Source organism: Schistocerca americana, chromosome 2 (assembly GCF_021461395.2).
Source record: "Schistocerca americana isolate TAMUIC-IGC-003095 chromosome 2, iqSchAmer2.1, whole genome shotgun sequence".
NCBI classification, from domain to species: domain Eukaryota; kingdom Metazoa; phylum Arthropoda; class Insecta; order Orthoptera; family Acrididae; genus Schistocerca; species Schistocerca americana.
This window is the reverse complement of record NC_060120.1, coordinates 1,051,249,970-1,051,271,105: the sequence shown is the minus strand read 5'-3', so window position 1 is coordinate 1,051,271,105 and position 21,136 is coordinate 1,051,249,970.

Sequence of the window (21,136 nt, the reverse complement as noted above, 5' to 3'; positions counted from 1 at the left end):
CCTCCCCTTTTTGTAGTCCAAGTTTTTTACCGCAGTTGCTTGTAATAGCAGTGTCATGTGGTTAAAAGTATTTAAAATAAGTGCATTTAAGTGCGAATTTTGTGGAAACGAATATATTTACCTTAAGACTTTGAGGCGGCATATTTACAAAGTGCACCCACAGCAGCTGAACGAAATAGTACCTCATGTTACAAATATTGAACCTTCATGTTCCTACCAGTGCTACAAAAGCGAGAAGAGTTGCTTGCAAAAGAAGTTTAAAACGCCACAAGCAAAATATTCATGGCGTAATGCAGCAGGTTGAAGTGTGTGATGTGTACATTTGAAGCTGAGTCTAAGGTGCCTTTATAACTATGTGGTGACTCATGTTGAAGACAATTTAGACTTAAGTCATTAGAATCTTATATCACAAGTACTTGAGAGCATAGCTGCAGACATTGCTATAGGATGTGTCATGATGATCTGTTTTGTTTTTAGAAAATGGCTTCCTCTGTGGCCCAAGTTTTCTCTTGTGACTGCTTTTTGGGCTAGTGGAAGAACTGCTGTTATGGGTTCAAGCAGTATCTACTTTTGCCATCGATGATGTCACCATTTTTTGGGTAGGCGACATTCCAGCAGCATTAAAATAATCTTTTTTCTTCTCATCTGATAGTGCTTCTTGGGTACTGGAGTTAGCATTTACAGTTACTCAGTCTAAAGTTGCAACCCTCTCATTAATCACAGATACATATCCGGCACTGTTAACACATGCTTCTGACAGTTCATGATTTTGTAATGGGTTATCACCTCTGCTCCCCCTCCCCCATGAACCACGGACCATGCCGTTGGTGGGGAGGCTTACATGCCTCAGCAATACAGATAGCCATACCGTAGGTGCAACCACAACGGAGGGGTATCTGTTGAGAGGCTAGACAAATGTGTGGTTCCTGAAGAGGGGCAGCAGGCTTTTCAGTAGTTGCAGGGGCAACAGTCTGGATGATTGACTGATCTGGCCTTGTAACACTAACCAAAACTACCTTGCTGTGCTGGTACTGCGAATGGCTGAAAGCAAGCGGAAACTACAGCCATAATTTTTCCTGAGGGCATGCAGCTTTACTGTATGGTTAAATGATGATGGCGTCCTCTTGTATAAAATATTCTGGAAGTAAAATAGTCCCCATTCAGATCTCCAGGTGGGGACTATTCAGGAAGACGTTGTTATAAGGAGAAAGAAAACTGGCGTTCTACGGATCGGAGCGTGCAATATCAGATCCCTTAATTGAGGAGGTAGGTTAGAAAATTTAAAAAGGGAAATGGATAGGTTAAAGTTAGATATAGTTGGAATTAGTGAAGTTCGGTGGCAGGAGGAACAAGACTTGTGGTCAGGTGAATACAGGGTTATAAATACAAAATCAAATAGGGGAAATGCAGGAGTAGGTTTAATAATGAATAAAAAAATAAGAGTGCAGGTAAGCTACTACAAACTGCATAGTGAACGCATTATTGAGGCCAAGAAAGACACGAAGCCCACGTCTACTGTAGTAGTACAAATTTATATGCCAACTAGATCTGCAGATGACGAAGAGATAGATGAAATGTATGATGAGATAAAAGAAATTATTCAGATAGTGAAGGGGGACAAAAATTTAATAGTCATGGGTGACTGGAGCTCGATAGTAGGAAAAAGAAGAGAAGGAAACGTAGTAGATGAATATGGAATGGGAGTAAGGAATGAAAGAGGAAGCCGCCTGGTAGAATTTTGCACAGAGCATAACTTAATCATAGCTAACACTTGGTTCAAGAATCATAAAAGAAGATTGTATACATGGAAGAAGCCTGGAGATACTGGAAGGTCTCAAATAGTTTATATAATGGTAACACAGACATTCAGGAACCAGGTTTTAAATTGTAAGACATTTCCAGGGACAGATATGGTCTCTGACCACAATCTATTGGTTATGAACTGTAGATTAAAACTGAAGAACCATCAAAAAGGTGGGAATTTGAGGAGATGGGACCTGGATAAAGTGAAAGCACCTGAGGTTGTAGAGAGCTTCAGGGAGAGCATTAGGGAACGGTTGACAAGGATGGGGGAAAGAAATACAGTAGAAGAAGAGTGGGTAGCTTTGAGAGATGAAATAGTGACAGTAGTTGAGGATCAAGTAGGTAAAGAGATGATGGATTATAAAAATCCTTGGATAACAAAAGAGATATTGAATGTAATTGATGAAAGGAGAAAATATAAAAATTCTGTAAATGAAGCAGGCAAAAAGGGATACAAACGTATCGAAAATGATATCGACAGGAAGTGCAAAATGGCTAAGCAGGGATGGCTAGAGGACAAATGTAAGGATGTAAAGGCGCATGTCACTAGGGGTAAGATTGATACTGCTTACACGAAAATTAAAGAGACCTTTGGAGAAAAGAGAACCACTTGCATGAATATCAAGAGCTCAGATGGAAATCCAGTTCTAAGCAAAGAAGAGAAAGCAGAAAGCTGGAAGGAGTACATAGAGGGTCTATACAATGGCGATGTTCTTGAGGACAATACTATAGAAATGGAAGAGAATGTAGATGAAGATGAAATGTGAGATACGATACTGCGTGAAGAGTTTGACAGAGCACTGCAAGACCTAAGTCGAAACAAGGCCCCAGGAGTAGACAACATTCCATTAGAACTACTGACAGCCTTGGGAGTTCCAGGCCTAACAAAATTCTACCATTCAGTGAGCAAGATGTATGAGGCAGGCGAAATACCCTCAGACTTCAAGAAGTATATAATAATTCCAATCACAAAGAAAGCAGGTGTTGACAGATGTGAAAATTACCGAACTATCAGTTTAATAAGTCACGGCTGCGAAATACTAATACAAATTCCTTACAGACGAATGGAAAAACTGGTAGAAGTCGACCTCGGGGAAGATCAGTTTGGATTGTGTGGAAATGTTGGAACACGTGAGGCAATAATGACCCTACAACCTATCTTATAAAATATATTAAGGAAAGGCAAACCTACATTTGTAGCATTTGTGGACTTACAGAAAGCTTTTGACAATTTTAAGTGGAAAACTCTCTTTCAAATTCTGAAGGTGGCAAGGGTAAAATACAGGGAGCGAAAGCCTATTTACAGTTTGTACAGAAACCAGATGGCAGTTATAAGAGTCGAGGGGCATGAAAGGGAAGCAGTGGTTGGGAAGGGAGTGAGACAAGGTTGTAGCCTACCCCGATGTTATTCAATCTGTATATTGATCAAGCAGTAAAGGAAACAAAAGGAATATTTGGAGTAGGATTTAAAATCCATGGAGAAGAAATAAAAACTTTGATTTTCGCCAGCAAAGAACCTGGAAGAGCAGCTGAACGGAATGGACAGTGTCTTGGAAAGAGGATATAAGATGAACATCAACAAAAGCAAAACGAGGGTAATGGAATGTAGTCGAATTAAGTCGGTTGATGCCGAGGGAATTAGATTAGAAAATGAGACGCTTAAATTAGTAAATGAGTTTTGCAATTTGGGGAGCAAAATAACTGATGATGGTCGAAGTAGAGAGGATATAAAATGTAGACTGGCAATTGCAAGGAAAGCGTTTCTGAAGAAGAGAAATTTGTTAACATCGATTATAGATTTAAGTGTCAAGAATTCGTTTCTGAAAGTATTTGTATGGAGTGTAGCCATGTATGAAAGTGAAACGTGGACGATGAATAGTTTAGACAAGAAGACAATAGAAGCTTTCGAAATGTGGTGCTACAGAAGAATGCTGAAGATTAGATGGATAGATCACATAACTAATGAGGAGGTATTGAACAGAATTGGGGAGAAGAGAAATTTGTGGCACAACTTGACTGGAAGAAGGAATCGGTTGGTAGGACATATTCTGAGGCATCAAGGGATCAACAATTTAGTATTGGAGGGCAGTGTGGAGGGTAAAAATCATAGAGGGAGACCAAGAGATGAATACACTAAACAGATTCAGAAGGATGTAGGTTGCAGTAGGTACTGGGAGATGAAGGAGCTTGGACAGGATAGAGTAGCATGGAGAGCTGCATCCAACCAGTCTCTGGACTGAAGACCACAACAACAACAACAATACCTCTGCTCTTCTTTTCCATTTGGCAAACAATATGAACGTTAAACTTTCTCCAACTCGGGATCTTTGTCTTTCGTGGCCAATTGTTCTACCAACTTAGCTACCCAAGCACAACTTATGACATGACCTCACAATATGAATTCTTCCAGTATCTTGTCTCCTACCTTACAAACTTCCAGGCAAAGGCAAAGGTCCCGAGTTCGAGTCTCGGTCTGGCACACAGTTTTAATCTGCCAGAAACTTTCATATCAGCACACACTCCGCTGCAGTGAAAATATCATTCTGGAATATGAATTTTGTTACGCATATTTAATACCGTAATCAATGCATGTGCAAGAATATCAGTGAATGCATACTTCACATTTACTGCACACTAATCTACACTTACAGTAGGCATTATTATCTTTTACAAGATAAACTACAAATATTCCAGAAGCAAGTACTTTCCAACGACTGTCTACATTAATAATGAAGTTGTCCATTAAAACAGACTTCTGAATAAAGCAAGCATCTTCTACTTCACTAGTTATCGTTCCTTTCATTATCACAATAAGCGTTCAAACAGCTTCACTGTTACGAACATCAATGCAGATATAACTTTGTCCAGTCATACTCTCTAGGTGCATGTTTGTGTTGAGTGCAGATTGCATTCCGTGACAATCTGCCCAACACTTCGCATTTTGTTCATAGTTGGTCTTGGAATAATGATCAAATTCAGGTGTATATGGATCACTACAGAGCTTCTGGAGTGCTTTTTGCATCGATTTTTCAAACATAGCAACTTCTCTTATCTGCATTAATATCTTAACTAGCTTGAACACCTCATTTCTGTTGTCCTTGTGCAGAATTTTACTCTTGGTGTTGTTCCACTATGCTCTATTCACATGCCAGGTACAGAAAAGTCTCATTTTAAGAGCCCCTATTGTTCTGTTCCAAGTAATACTGTGGGACTGGGACAGATCTGACATGAATACCTCGTGACAAAACTATCCATCCTGTGACTATGTATAGTTGAAAAATACAGCCAAGACATCAGACAAAGTGCATGGAAATTCTTGCCTCATATCACCAAGTACTGAAATGAAATGTCGTGTGGCTAGGGCTTTCCGTCGGGGAGACTGGTCGCTGGGTGCAAGAGTTTTTAGACTTGCCCATCGATAAGGATGAGATGATGACGATGAAGACAACACAACATCCAGTCCCTGATTGGAGAAAATGTCCTGCCCACCTGAGAATCGAACCCAGGCCCCTTCGTATGGGTGGTATTCCGTCGTGCTGACCACTCAGCTATTGAGGCAGGCTTCCAGTACTAGTATCATGGTAAATTCAAAATAATAGCCATTTAGACTGAGAGTCCCATCAACACAAATATAATCATTTCTGTATTTTTTGCTAATAATTCACCATGTGCATTATTAATTATTACTAACATGAAATCTGCACTTCTCAATTCCAGGTGCAGGTAACATGAAAACTTTGCTTCTTAATTCCATGTACAGGTTACAATGGCTAATAAAAGCAGTACGTATGGATTATCGCTTTGCTTAACTTTGTGTACCTAAGCTTTGATGGTAATTGCATCATTCATGTGTAAATGAATATGAGGCCAAATTACAAGAAGCTGCAACGTTATGCAAGCCCAGCAGCATTGTGAGATGCAATCTCTCCAAATTTGAATCCTGCATTGTTGATCATATTTTGTCAATAACAATAAGAAACAGGCGTCCTACAGCATAGTGTGCAACAATGCTCTCTGGTTCTTGGGGTATCAGATTATGATAGTTAAGTTTAGATCATGTCCAACATGATGCAGCACGCAAGTATTGTGGTTTAATTGCGTGTTGTACAGTTTCAGCAAGATTACAATAAAACTAGTTATCAATGTAACATGAGGTTTTATTTAAACACCGCTTTTCCTGGGTAATGATCGTTATTTTGTTAAAGAAATCTCCACCTGAGGATGTGTAGCAATGTTGTCTGTCTAGCAGTGTAAATGACACAAAGTTGCAGATCGTTTATCGAATTTAATGTACTGTTATTCGAGGTGGCAGCACTTTTCTTTAGGCAAAATGAACAGTTTTGTCACACAATACCACACGCACACAACACTAATGTCCATTATAATTATCCGGGCTGTTATGCCGTGGTCGGTTGATGAATTCTGTGTCGATTCACAACGTTTCGTCTCCGACTGCGGGAGACATCTTCAAGGGGGTCCGTAGCTCAATGGAAGGTCCAACACACCCACTGGCTCGCTACTGACTGCCGCTAAATTCAGTGTCCGTGCTCTCCCACGCCGCGGCGTGACGTCACGTGTTTTGAAAACGTCAGTGCAATTGGCCGCTGTCCGTCGCCGTTGATCGCCGTTGCCATCACCCAGTAGTGGACGAGTGGTACACATCTTCTTTAACACCGGCATCCATATACCGTTTAATTTCACACCCTCCTCCTTTCGGTTGAAATTATTTGGGTGTTTAGCGACTTCGATAATATCCGCTTGTGGCCGCTAGTACTTGCGTCTCCTCGAAACGAATATTGTGGTTCCCTGGCTGGAAAGCATGCTCCGCAACAACTGATCGTTCCGTTTCTCCTCTTCTACAATTTCCCTTATGCTCTTCCAAACGTTTAGAAACAGTTCTTTTAGTGGTACCCACATAAACATCACCACAGCTGCATGAGATCCTATACACTCCAGCTTTTTCCAGTGGTTTGCGAGCGTCCTTGGCAGGCTTAAGGTATTCCTGTAACGCAAGAGAAGAGAGTGCAGCTTTTGTGTTATACCGAAGTTTCTGAAGATAAAGCGACTGTTCTATTCGGGAAAGGCACAACGCATTTTCAAACGGACTGAGGAGGCCTTACTATGTGAGCGCATTCAGCAAACCCGACGGGACTTGGCAAGCACAAACTGTAAGTTAATGTCTCTCCATATTACGATCAGTAATAAACTGTGCAGCAGTGACTGGGATAAAATTGATAGACTACTGCAAGATACCATGGAGAAGCGTATGTTGACGTCTAGTAGACAGAAGAAGAAGTTTGATAATTTGTTACCTAATCAGACTGTTCGGCATTTAGACGTTTCCCGGACCATTATCAATTTGTCCAAATGTTCGTTATCTGACGATGAGACATCTGTGCTTGCCAAGGGAGGAAATTTTGTTGTTAGTCCGCGTTTTGTGCCCACGGAAGAAATTATAGCCAGTGTAGAAGCAGGAATTCGCAGTGTGGATTCTGTAACAGCTGAAGAAATCCGTATAGAAACAGTAAGAATATTAGCCAATGCAAAACCGCCGAAAAGTAATATAACTGTGGGTGAGAGAAGAGCTTTAAAACTCCTGAATGACGACGATAGTATTTTGGCTCTCCCAGCTGACAAAGGAAGCGCAACGGTGGTTATGGATGTGGCAGACTATCGGAGTAAAATTACTGATCTACTGGATCCGCAAGCATATAGGAAGCTGAATAAGGACCCCACTAACAGCGTTCTCAGAACTGTGTCGCGGTTAATAAAAAAGTCCTCCACTGAAGAGAGTGTACAGAAAGGCCTCTGCAATTCGGTAGCGCTACCACCGAGGCTTTATGGATTGCCCAAAATTCATAAAGAAAATGTGCCGTTAAGACCGATACTAAGTGCCATTGGTTCACCCACCTACCCGTTAGCCAAGTTTTTGTCTACACTGCTAAAACCACATGTGGGCCGTTCGGACTCTTATATAAAGAATTCGACACATTTCATCAGCAGATTGAATGGCATAGTGGTCCAGCCGGAGGACATATTGGTCAGCTTCGATGTGGTATCGCTGTTTACCATGGTTCCACTTAATGATGTATTGGAACAGCTGGGTCGAATTTCTCCTGCCGATATTTCAGAACTGTTTAAGTGTTGTTTGACGACCACATACTTCAAGTGGAATGAACAGTTTTATGAGCAAACGGGTGGAGTGGCTATGGGAAGCCCCCTAAGTCCCGTAATTGCAAACTTCTTTATGGAGAAATTCGAAGAACAGGCCTTAGGTACTGCCAGCAAAAAACCAAATGTATGGTTCCGATATGCGGATGACACCTTTGTGCTGTGGAGACATGGTAGGGAGGAACTAAGCCGGTTCCACGAACATCTGAACAGTATAAACTCGAGAATTCAGTTTACAATGGAGGTGGAGGTAGACGGCAAGTTACATTTCCTCGATGTGCTTGTTTTTAGAAACGAAAATGGTAGTTTGGGCCATTCAGTATACCGCAAACCCACGCACACGGACCGTTATTTGCACCGGGATTCGAACCACCACCCACAACAGAAGCGAGGTGTTATCAAGACGTTAGCAGACAGAGCTAGAAATATTTGTGAACCTGAGTTGCTTGTCGCTGAGCTGGAACATCTCCACAATGCACTAATGAAGAACGGATATTCGTCCGCCGAAATAAAACGTGCGTTGAGGCTGCCATGCAGAAATCATACTGACGTACAGGCTACTGCAAAATCTAAGGTTTTCCTGCCGTTTGTTAAATATACACTCCTGGAAATTGAAATAAGAACACCGTGAATTCATTGTCCCAGGAAGGGGAAACTTTATTGACACATTCCTGGGGTCAGATACATCACATGATCACACTGACAGAACCACAGGCACATAGACCCAGGCAACAGAGCATGCACAATGTCGGCACTAGTACAGTGTATATCCACCTTTCGCAGCAATGCAGGCTGCTATTCTCCCATGGAGACGATCGTAGAGATGCTGGATGTAGTCCTGTGGAACGGCTTGCCATGCCATTTCCACCTGGCGCCTCAGTTGGACCAGCGTTCGTGCTGGACGTGCAGACCGCGTGAGACGACGCTTCATCCAGTCCCAAACATGCTCAATGGGGGACAGATCCGGAGATCTTGCTGGCCAGGGTAGTTGACTTACACCTTCTAGAGCACGTTGGGTGGCACGGGATACATGCGGACGTGCATTGTCCTGTTGGAACAGCAAGTTCCCTTGCCGGTTTAGGAATGGTAGAACGATGGGTTCGATGACGGTTTGGATGTACCGTGCACTATTCAGTGTCCCTCGACGATCACCAGTGGTGTACGGCCAGTGTAGGAGATCGCTCCCCACACCATGATGCCGGGTGTTGGCCCTGTGTGCCTCGGTCGTATGCAGTCCTGATTGTGGCGCTCACCTGCACGGCGCCAAACACGCATACGACCATCATTGGCACCAAGGCAGAAGCGACTCTCATCGCTGAAGACGACACGTCTCCATTCGTCCCTCCATTCACGCCTGTCGCGACACCACTGGAGGCGGGCTGCACGATGTTGGGGCGTGAGCGGAAGACGGCCTAACGGTGTGCGGGACCGTAGCCCAGCTTCATGGAGACGGTTGCGAATGGTCCTCGCCGATACCCCAGGAGCAACAGTGTCCCTAATTTGCTGGGAAGTGGCGGTGCGGTCCCCTACGGCACTGCGTAGGATCCTACGGTCTTGGCGTGCATCCGTGCGTTGCTGCGGTCCGGTCCCTGGTCGACGGGCACGTGCACCTTCCGCCGACCACTGGCGACAAAATCGATGTACTGTGGAGACCTCACGCCCCACGTGTTGAGCAATTCGGCGGTACGTCCACCCGGCCTCCCGCATGCCCACTATACGCCCTCGCTCAAAGTCCGTCAACTGCACATACGGTTCACGTCCACGCTGTCGCGGCATGCTACCAGTGTTAAAGACTCCGATGGAGCTCCGTATGCCACGGCAAACTGGCTGACACTGACGGCAGCGGTGCACAAATGCTGCGCAGCTAGCGCCATTCGACGGCCAACACCGCGGTTCCTGGTGTGTCCGCTGTGCCGTGCGTGTGATCATTGCTTGTACAGCCCTCTCGCAGTGTCCGGAGCAAGTATGGTGGGTCTGACACACCGGTGTCAATGTGTTCTTTTTTCCATTTCCAGGAGTGTATAATGGAAAGAATAGGGAGGATCTTGACGAAGCGGAATAATACCGTAATTTACAAGCCCACCAGGAAGATACAGGAATACCTTAAGCCTGCCAAGGACGCTCGCAAACCACTGGAAAAAGCTGGAGTGTATAGGATCCCATGCAGCTGTGGTGATGTTTATGTGGGTACCACTAAAAGAACTGTTTCTAAACGTTTGGAAGAGCATAAGGGAAATTGTAGAAGAGGAGAAACGGAACGATCAGTTGTTGCGGAGCATGCTTTCCAGCCAGGGAACCACAATATTCGTTTCGAGGAGACGCAAGTACTAGCGGCCACAAGCGGATATTATCGAAGTCGCTAAACACCCAAATAATTTCAACCGAAAGGAGGAGGGTGTGAAATTAAACGGTATATGGATGCCGGTGTTAAAGAAGATGTGTACCACTCGTCCACTACTGGGTGATGGCAACGGCGATCAACGGCGACGGACAGCGGCCAATTGCACTGACGTTTTCAAAACACGTGACGTCACGCCGTGGCGTGGGAGCACGCGGACACTGAATTTAGCGGCAGTCAGTAGCGAGCCAGTGGGTGTGTTGGACCTTCCATTGAGCTATGGACCCCCTTGAAGATGTCTCCCGCAGTCGGAGACGAAACGTTGGGAATCGACACAGAATTCATCAATCGACCGCGGCATAACAGCCCGGATAATTATAATGGACATGATATTTCCGGCCGTGAAAGTCTACGTTTTAGTATCACAACACTAATGTATTTTTCCTGTCAAAATATTTCATAGAAGTTGTTACGAAATAACCAGGCTTCATACATCAGAGTTAACAATTTATATCACATAAGATGCTGTTTGCACTTTAAAGATTATTCACAATCCAAGTGGAATTTATTTCCTCATAGTGTGTTCTGGGCCACCAATACACAATTATTATCGCAATTATGACCAACAACATTTATATCTATATAGAAAATCAATTTAAAACTGCCACGGCAATATTTCACTAAGTTGGCGGCTAACATAAGACAATCAACTATCGAATCTGGTTCAGGCGTTGTTTTTTTCTCAACAAATAATATATGTTAAATCTTTCCTGTACCTTATCTATGTGCATTAACGTTTAAAAGTATTTCTCCATGTTAACCACTGATTATTCAGCATTTTACTAATAATTCCCGCTGTAGATCAATAGCACTAATGGATGCAGTCCATTGTAGTTGTACAGAAAACTTAACATTTATATAGGGCGAGAATCATATTAAAATAAAAATTCAAACACATGTATAGATTTCAATGACACGGAATCTCTGTTTTTCAAATATTATGTAACACCATAATACCGACCTCAGTGCTACAAGACATCAAGACATCAGCCACCTCCGATCGTTGCAGCAGTTCGAAAAAGAAGAAGGATTCTAGAAGAATCATAGATAACAAAACATGAAGATTTCATTATCTTTTTCCATGAGTATTGTCTGAAATATAATTTTCACAGTAAATTAAATTAAGTGACTGACAATAATTCCACACACAATGCTGTCGTGAATATTGTTCTGAATAAAATATAGTCATGGATAGTACAATGGGCTGAGAAAAAAATTAGTTTACGTATTTTTTTATCAGACTACCATACCCACGTTGGTTATTGTTCACTTTCACATGATTAACATACTTTTTTCATCACACAAATGTTCAGATATAACATTGAGTAATGCATGACACAGTTAGTGTTGACATGACTGAGTAAATGGCTTCAGTAACTGTACAATCTTGGAATATGCGGCGGAGACTTCCTGGATTAACTTATTCTCCCCCCCCCCCCTCCCCATTTTTGTTCATTGGATTCTGAAAACACGAAAATTTATATTTCTGTTTAGTCGCATCAGAGGTCAAGAGAGTCTTTTACGGAGGTTTAACGTGAAAATTAAAGGTTTATGTAACTCAAATAACAAATTTCATTTAACGATTCCCTGACGACGTGGCGTAGCCGCCTCCGTGTCGAGCCTCTGGATCGCAGGAAGATAAAGACCACTGTTGGAACGTCCCCGACTGCATGGATGGAGCGTCGGCTACCGTCGGGCGCATCCTGGTGTGGATCTGTTGCTGTCTGGAAGTGTTACTGCAGCAGGTCCTGCTTCTCTCTTTCCACGTCCCTCTCGTACAAGGTGGGTACATGAAATGTCGAAAAGAGGGGTAACTGTAACAAGATAATTTTTATATTTATCCTGTGGAAGAAGTTTTAGTCTCAAATTCTCTTTCATTCACACGGATTCATACAGTTTGTTTTTGGCCGATGTCCTGCATGTTGACACTACTCATTTGAATGTAGTGATTCTTAGTCAACTTTAATTCACTATGCACTTGTACGGCACTGCACCTTTTTTCATTCTGGTGTCCATCGTGTGCTTTGTTTATCTCCTGCGGTAAGCAAACATTTCCGTGAGTCACTGTGTAGCCAGCGTTGCATTATATTGTTGCCGCACGGTTGGCTGTACAGTATGTGTCACAGCATTTGGCAGGTGAAGATGACTCGTAACACCTTTGAGGACTACAGTTTTACATCAATTTTAATAATGTTAACAGTTTTTTAATGTCCATGTCGTTGCTGCTAACATTAACACTCTATGGGCGTTCATTTGTTCTATAATCACTGTTCATCACTTTTATTAAAAGAAAACAGTTTTAACGTGTCCACTAGACTTTCATAATTCTTGTGAGACATGCTTCACTGTACGGATTGCTGCTAGTGTTTCATAAACCACACAACAGACAATCTTCTATACAAATGGCACATAACAAAATAATGCATTTTTTTATCCATGTGCACATTGTTCCATACTGTAATAACATAGATCATACACTGTCAAAAAAAGTATGAAACAAGATGACTGCTAGAATCTTCTACACTGTTCTGGCCATAAGATCTTCACTGAACTGTGTAACCCGGCCGGGGTGGCCGAGCGGTTCTAGGCGCTACAGTCTGGAACCGCGCGACCGCTATGGTCGCAGGTTCGAATCCTGCCTCGGGCATGGATGTGTGTGATGTCCTTAGGTTAGTTAGGTTTAAGTAGTTCCAAGTTCTAGGGGACTGATGACCTCAGAAGTTAAGTCCCATAGTGCTCAGAGCCATTTGAACTGTGTAAATACCAGTACATTTTCATATTTCATGACATACATTTTATTTCTGTTCATTTATACTTATTCATTCAAATTTTTGTTAGGATTACTACCAGATTATGGGACAGATGTCCATGATTGGTTCACCTAACAAGGAAAAAGCTCACAAGAGCAAACAGCAAATATAATCGTGTAAAGAAAAAAGTACCTAAAACAGTAGATAACAGGAAAACGTTCCCTCAGTAGTGAATGCGGATGCAGACAGACACACAACTCAGACACAATTAACATTCATTACAAGTGTGCGTTTACATAGGTGAGGTTCACATAAACATTCTTGACTCATTTACCCTCGTACATGAATAGACATTATCTATCCATATACATATTTATATTGGAAATTTCTATATCCTATATAGAAAAGATAAAAAAACTTACTTTTACTGAGATAGGGTTTTCAGTAGCTTGTATCAAGTAAATGACCTTTTCAGATTAATTAAAATTTTTATCATAAAAAATTCTTCCCTATTGGGATTTATACTTCATGAATACTATAGTGTAACTACCGACATGTAATCTTACAGACCAGTACATGTTAATTCATGAAATTACTTTTGATAACATTTTCACTATGACTACTATTTACATATTTACAATTGTGCTATTGTGCATTAGCACTAGACATATTATTTTCTTTACATAGGAATTAAAAGTGGGTTCCTACTGCAAATATTTCTTAATGTCTCTATGACAATACAGTCTTTTAGGTTCGCTGAACTCACATCTTCTAGTAAATAACATCAAACATGTCGGATTGAGGTTATTTAAAATGGTTCGTCGTTTAATAATTGCCATTTTCTATTCTTCGTTCTGATTAGTGATTCCTTGGGATGCATTCTTAGCAATACGAATTCATCGACACAGTATTGCTGTTTGTTTATAAGTTTTCTTATCAAATTTTGCCTTGCAGAGCTCTGCTTGACGACTTATATTCTATAATGCTACATGCAGTTTCTCCTGATGTGTTATTTTTTCTTCTTGGATCTTTGGTATGGGATTAGCCCATTCATTTACTTCGTTCTTCTGTCCATTCATGAGTTCCATGGTGTAAAATTGGTTGATATGTGCGGTAAATTGTTGTAGGTTTCCATAAAACTATTTAGGTATTCTACCCACTTAGTGTGTTTATTGTGGGCATGAGCTCATATGAACCAATTTAGCTCTCTAAAAGTTCTCCCGACCAGATTACTGCTGGGAGAGAACTGTGAAATCAAGACTTTTTTAATATTATGTTCTTCCATAAGGTCCTTCCACCTCTCTCCAGTAAAATATGTAGCATTATCAGTTATTACAGTAGATGGGCATCGGACAAACTTGATATACTCATTTTTTAACCTTTTCCCAATACTGCTGGCAGTTGACGTTCGAAGTGCATACATTTTTATACAGGGTGTTACAAAAAGGTAAATTAAACTTTCAGGAAACATTGCTCACACACAAAGAAAGAAAATATGTTATGTGGACATGTGTCCGGAAATGCTTACTTTCCATGTTAGAGCTCATTTTATTACTTCTCTTCAAATCACATTAATAGTGGAATGAAAACACACAGCAACAGAATGTACCAGCGTGACTTCAAACACTTTGTTACAGGAAATGTTCAAAATGTCCTCCATTAGCGAGGATACAAGCATCCACCCCCCATCACATGGAATCCCTGATGCGCTGATGCAACCCTGGAGAATGGCGTATTGTATCACAGCTGTCCACAATACGAGCACGAAGAGTCTCTACATTTGGTACCGGGGTTGCGTAGACAAGAGCTTTCAAATGCCCCCATAAATGAAAGTCAAGAGGGTTGAGGTCAGGAGAGTGTGGAGGCCATGGAATTGGTCCGCCTCTACCAATCCATCGGTCACCAAATCTGTTGTTGAGAAGCGTACGAACACTTCGACTGAAATGTGCAGGAGCTCCATCGTGCATGAACCACATGTGTGTCGTACTTGTAAAGATAAATGTTCTAGCAGCACAGGTAGAGTATCCCATATGAAATCATGGCGGTGAATCGAGGAAGCACAGTACATACTGACGAAACTAAAATGAGCTCTAACCTGGAAATTAAGTGTTTCCGGTCACATGTCCACATAAAATCTTTTCTTTATTTGTGTGTGAGGAATGTTTCCTGAAAGTTTGGCTGTACCTTTTTGTAACACCCTGTATATTTAGTAAACAAATCATACATTACTAGGAGATATATTTCAACTCCCCTCTAGCAGTTGATAGGGGGCCTGCAATGTCGATAGCTGCACTCCGCCATGGAGATTGTGCAATAATGGGATGTAATTCAGTGTACCTGCATACATTGCTTGGTTTCACTTTCTGGCATATTTCACATGTTCTTGTAAGTTCTTGTATTTTTCTTTTTAAATTCAGATAGTAACAATACTGACCTATCTTCATTGTGCATTTGATAATGCCGAAATGCCCACATGCTCGATGTGTTAGCCAAATTAGGTCTTCAAGCTGCCAGTTACTGTTTGGATTGTCTGATTTGTAAAACAGCATATCGTTGCTTAACCGATAATACTGGTGGAAAGCACTGTCAGTTTGCTGACGCAATATGTCTTTGATGTTCTTCCACATTGGATCATTTTCTTGGCATTGCTTCAATTTTTTTGCACATCGCTAGATATTCTTTTGTATTAGCTTCGTCTTTTACCAACAAGATCTTATAGTCTGTGGAGCTTTAAAATAAGGCTGAAAACACTGGTAAACCTTGCGGCAGCCTGGGTAATGCGTCAGCAACTACATTATCCATGAACATGCCTGATTCCGAAGTCATATTCCTGTAGAGCAAGAGTCCACCGAGCTAAACGTCCATGCAGTAACTTGCAAGTTAACATAAAACTCAAAGCCTGATGATCATTCAGGACGTTAACATGCTTCCCATATACATAGTACCTGAATTTTTTGAAAGCAAATACTACAGTGAGTGCCTCAAGTTTGGTCACTGTGTAGGAGCGTTCACATTTGGTTAGTTTCTACTGGCAAATCCGATCATTTTGACGTCCAGATTATCATTTATCTGATTAGTATGCCCTGATTCCATAATTTGAGGCGTCTGATGTAATAAAGAAATCCTTTGATATATCCGGCTGATAGAGAATCGGTGCATTAATGAGCGCCTACTTGATATTCTCATAGTCTTCCCTGAACTGTGCTGTCCAGCACCATTGTGCATTTATATTTAACAGCCTCAGTAATGCTTCGCTGTTAAGCTGCTGACTCATCAGAAATCTTCGAAAAAAGGATGCCAACCCAATGAAACTTTTGAGTTGTTTTTTCGCCCGTGGGTATGGAAAATTCTCAATTGCTTCCGTTTTGCTTGGATCTGGTCTTATTCCTTGAGTCGATATTATGTGACCTAAGAATTTTATTTCTTGTCGAGTAAAGTTGGATTTTTTTTAAATTTACCATTACTCTTCTTGCTAGAAACTTGTCTAGCACATTCTGTATTAGTTCAAGGTGTTCTTCTCAGGTATCTGTCGCTAGCAAAAGGTCATCCACATATGCTGTGACCTGATCTAATAGCTGGGGTCCTAGTATGTTACCTAACGCTGCTATGAAAACACCAGCACTAATATTCAACCCAAAGGGAAGAACACAGAATTGGTAGCTCTGGCCCCCAAACACAAAAGCAGTATATTGTCTAGATTCATTAGATAATAGGATCTGCTAGAATGAAGAACACAAATCAAGTGAAGTCAGATATTTTTTACCAAAAAATTTCTGAATTTGTTCATCGAAGTTTCCAGGTCTCTTTTGCACTGGCACTAGAATCTTGTTGATGTCTCGTACATCGAGAACTAAATGTATACTTTTATCTGCTTTGGCTATGGCCAAAAAAGGGCTACTTATGGTGAAATTGATGTTTCAATAATTGCCCAGTACAGCATTTCTCGGATTTTCTTCATTACTACATTTTTCTTTGTCCAGGGGACCGAGTATGAAGCTCTACAATAGGTCTTACGGGGATAGACTTTCATATCATAAATATAATCTTTTATGATACCTGGTCGATCAATTAATACTTCATGATGTCTGGATAACAATTTTATTAATTATCCAGCCTGTGAAACGTCAATGCAAGTTGCCTCTTTCACTTTCTCCTCTATTGCTGCTCTGATGTCACTCATGATTGGGTGCATCATTGTTTCAGTTAATATGATACTTTTGCGGGTAATCATATTCCAACACCAACAATTTTTGTTTCCTGACAGATACATCTAATTCTCTTGTCAGCGGAAGGCACACACCAAACTCCTGATTTAGCTTCAATTTATTGGTTGCAGCTGGTATTTAAGTACACATGTTCTGCGGACAAGATCTATTACAGCCTCCCTGTCCTGTAAAAACTCAAGGCCCAGTAACACCGGTATTGATAAGTTTTCCATCAATGGGAACGTGTGTATAACGCTATTACTTTCAAAGGAAACTTCAACCTGTGTCTGGTACTTTATAATTTGTGCCTTGTTTCGCAGCGCTCCTATAACTTTGCAATTTGTATCAGGCAAAATCGGCATGTCTTTTTATTTGTGGTACCTTCTTAAAAATTATGTGTTCATCATTGATACACTCACGCCTGTGTCAAGGAGGATAATGGTTGCTACACCATTGATGGTTCCATTGACACTTCCCTGAATACTTGCTTTTTCTTCTCTATCACCGATGGCAGATTCTTGATATAGTTCATCTCCAATTTTCTTACCATTCAGATAGTGAATCCTATCAACATTCTCTCACATAGACCTATTGCTGTCATTCTTAATCTCGGTCTCCTGGCAAAGGCCTACAGGGACCGAGATTAGCTCATTGACTTTGGTATATTTTGTTTCGGCTCCCAGGATACCTCCACTATTTTCGCATTTTGTGATTCTACAGTCGCAGGTGGTCTACTTGGGTCCCATAATTGTGGATACTGCTTATTCGACATAAGTATAGGCTGTACAAAATTTACTGGCTATCCCAGATTCAGAAAGTTTTGTTGCGGCTGCCAATGAATTGGCCCTGGTTGTCGCCAATATTCACTGTCACCACACATATGTTTTGGTTTATTCTTATATGAACTGTCTGATGTATTTTCATTTCGTCTTGTATGATTACAATTATTATTATTATTATTATTGGCATTTGCATTACTACAGTGCCTTTGATTACCATTCGGATGCTAGGGGTAGTCATTGATTTCCTGGTAATTATTATTATTACAGAAATAATCAGATTTTTATTTGTAAAGATTTTTACTGTTACTGTACTTTCAATTGCCATGGCTTTTGTTTTTGTTTTTCTTGGGACTGCCTTCGCTCCTATTTCCATTATCTCCGTTCCAGGAACCTTTTCTGTTTGAACAGTTGGCACTATTTGTTGCATCAGAATTATTTCTGGGGTCTTCTTGGACACACTCTAATGAATCTATCACAGATAAAAATTCCTTAAGATCAGTATCTGTGACGTTAAACAGTTTCTCCCTAATATCTATTGGCAATCTGCCCTTCAATACTTGTAATAAGTCCCGTGTGGTTACTGGTTCATTCCCAGTACTGTGTCATATTAATGTATTTTTCAAAGTATTTTCTCAAAGAGCCTGTCTTTAGGTTATATATTTCTGTGGTATATACAATCTTTCTTAGTCGTATTTGAGTCGATGCTGACCAGAAATGGTCGAGAAACGCCTTCTCAAATTTGTTAAATGTTTTGCATGTTTCTCCTATTTTCAACTCCCAGACAATGAATCTCAGGAAATGTGTGAAACCACAAACTGGATTTTCTGTTCCTCCATCCATGAATTAGAAAGAACACTTCTAAAGTTCCAAATAAAAACTATGGAATGAATATTCTATTTTACTCTCCTCATTGAATACATGGAATTGTCGCTGTTTAATTAAGCTCTCTTCGTCCATTAAGGTACTTAAGTGCATGGAGTAGTTTTCATTAGCAGGTGGCGTACTGACTTTATTACAAGTACACTCTAATTTTAATTCGTGTTTCTTGATGAAACTAATGGCTGTGCTCCATTGTAGCTGAACAGAAAACTTAACATTAAATAGGGCGAGAATCATATTAGAATAAAAATTCAAACACACATATTGATTTCAGTGACACAAAAACTCTTTAATGACCACAGTGCTGCAAGACATCCGCCATGTGCTATAATTACAAAAGTTTGAACAAGAAGAAGGATTATTCTAGAAGAATCATAGATAACAAAAGATGAAGATTTCTATTATCTTTTTCTATGAGTATTGTCTGAAATATGATTTTCACAGGAAATTAAACTATGTGTCTGACAATAATTAATTATTATTATTTTAGTATCGATAAAGTACTTTTTTTATTAACATCACATGAATGTTTGTTCAAATTCCACAAAAAGGACTGTCATGAATATTGTTCTGAATAAAATATAGTTGTGGATATTACAATGAGTCAACCAAAAATAAACAAGGAACTTTCCTTCCTTATAGAAGACATGCATGCCTGCAGGACACTTTCCATTGATTTTGTTGATTCCTACCATTTTTGTTGTCTTATTGCTCCACCATGATCTGAACAAAGGAAACATACTTAAAAGTTGGACAATCGTCAACAAATTTAGTGGCACAGTGTTTGACGAATTTAGGTTATGTAGTGCATTCCATTTCCTTTCCAAAATTTTTTAGAATCCACTAAAAATATATACATCATATAGTTTATTGTTTTATGTTGCATTATGCCATGTGTGTTTCGTTGGTGGCGTTTTACTTTCTTTTACAAATAAAATTCTTGTTGAATATGAAGCACTGGTAGAAACCTGAAGATTCATTATTTGTAACATGAGTTTTGATTTCGTTCAGCTGCTGAGGGTGCACTTTGGAAATATGCTGCTCCAGAGTATTGCTATAATTGTAGTAGTTTCCACAAATGTCACACTTAGAAGTGCTCATTTTAAATACTTTTAGCTACACAAAACGGCTAAGAAGCACATAGTGGTGTTTCTTCTGGAAAACCTGGAAAATCTCAGCGAAAGTCACAAATTTTATAAAATTCTGGCGCATTCTGCATTTTAGTTTAGCAATGAAATTGAATTTTATAAATTGCATATTTCAAAATACTTAATGTTTCTGAGTGTTTTAATTATATGAATATTATTCCATATAAATTAATGATATTTAAAAACTGTGTTTAAATTAGTGCTTATGGTTGGTATACAGTGCAATTGAGATAAAAGAAAAGCCATTATTGTAGTATTTCCCTTTTCCCCTCTTGCCATTGAAATGTCTCTGTGGAGTCATTTCACAGACGATTGTCTTACTGAATTCTGTGCATCATATTCTGTCCACCACCTGATTGTGGTTTAATTTATTAACTCTCCCAGAAAGACTGAGCAATCAAAGTAAAGCTTATTAAATGATATTAGATTTGATTTTTTTGTGTTCCATAGGAAATCATGTCCTTTATTTATTACATTTTTCCCTTCACCCTACCCTATGTGTGTGTGAATGAGACTGAATGAGTGTTTTTATGAGTGGTTGATATATGACATACAATGCTGTTCATCTTGTTAGTGTCTTTAAAAAATTGCATTCCTATTATTAAATTCTTAATTTAATTGAACTGATCATTTCTAGTTTGGTGTTTTCTTAATTGTTAGGAAGGGCTTGGGCTGGTGGCGTCCCTGTATTTTTTAAATTTATAATTGTCCTTGTGAGGTGGCTTAACAAGAAATTGCACAATAAGTGTTACATTTCCATTATTCTTGGTATGTAATGTATGTCGAGCCTTGTCTAGGATCTGTTTACAGTTCTACACACATGCTTTACATATGGCCAACCCTGACCTAGGATACGCTATATCTGCGAAATTCTGATATACAAGTTAGATCTAGCAGTGTCTTAACTATATGCAGTGAGAAAGAGTGTGGCTCAGTGTTGTCAACAGTGTTGTTTGTTGTCTATTGTATTTATAAAAATGTTCTGTTTTTTAAATTTGTG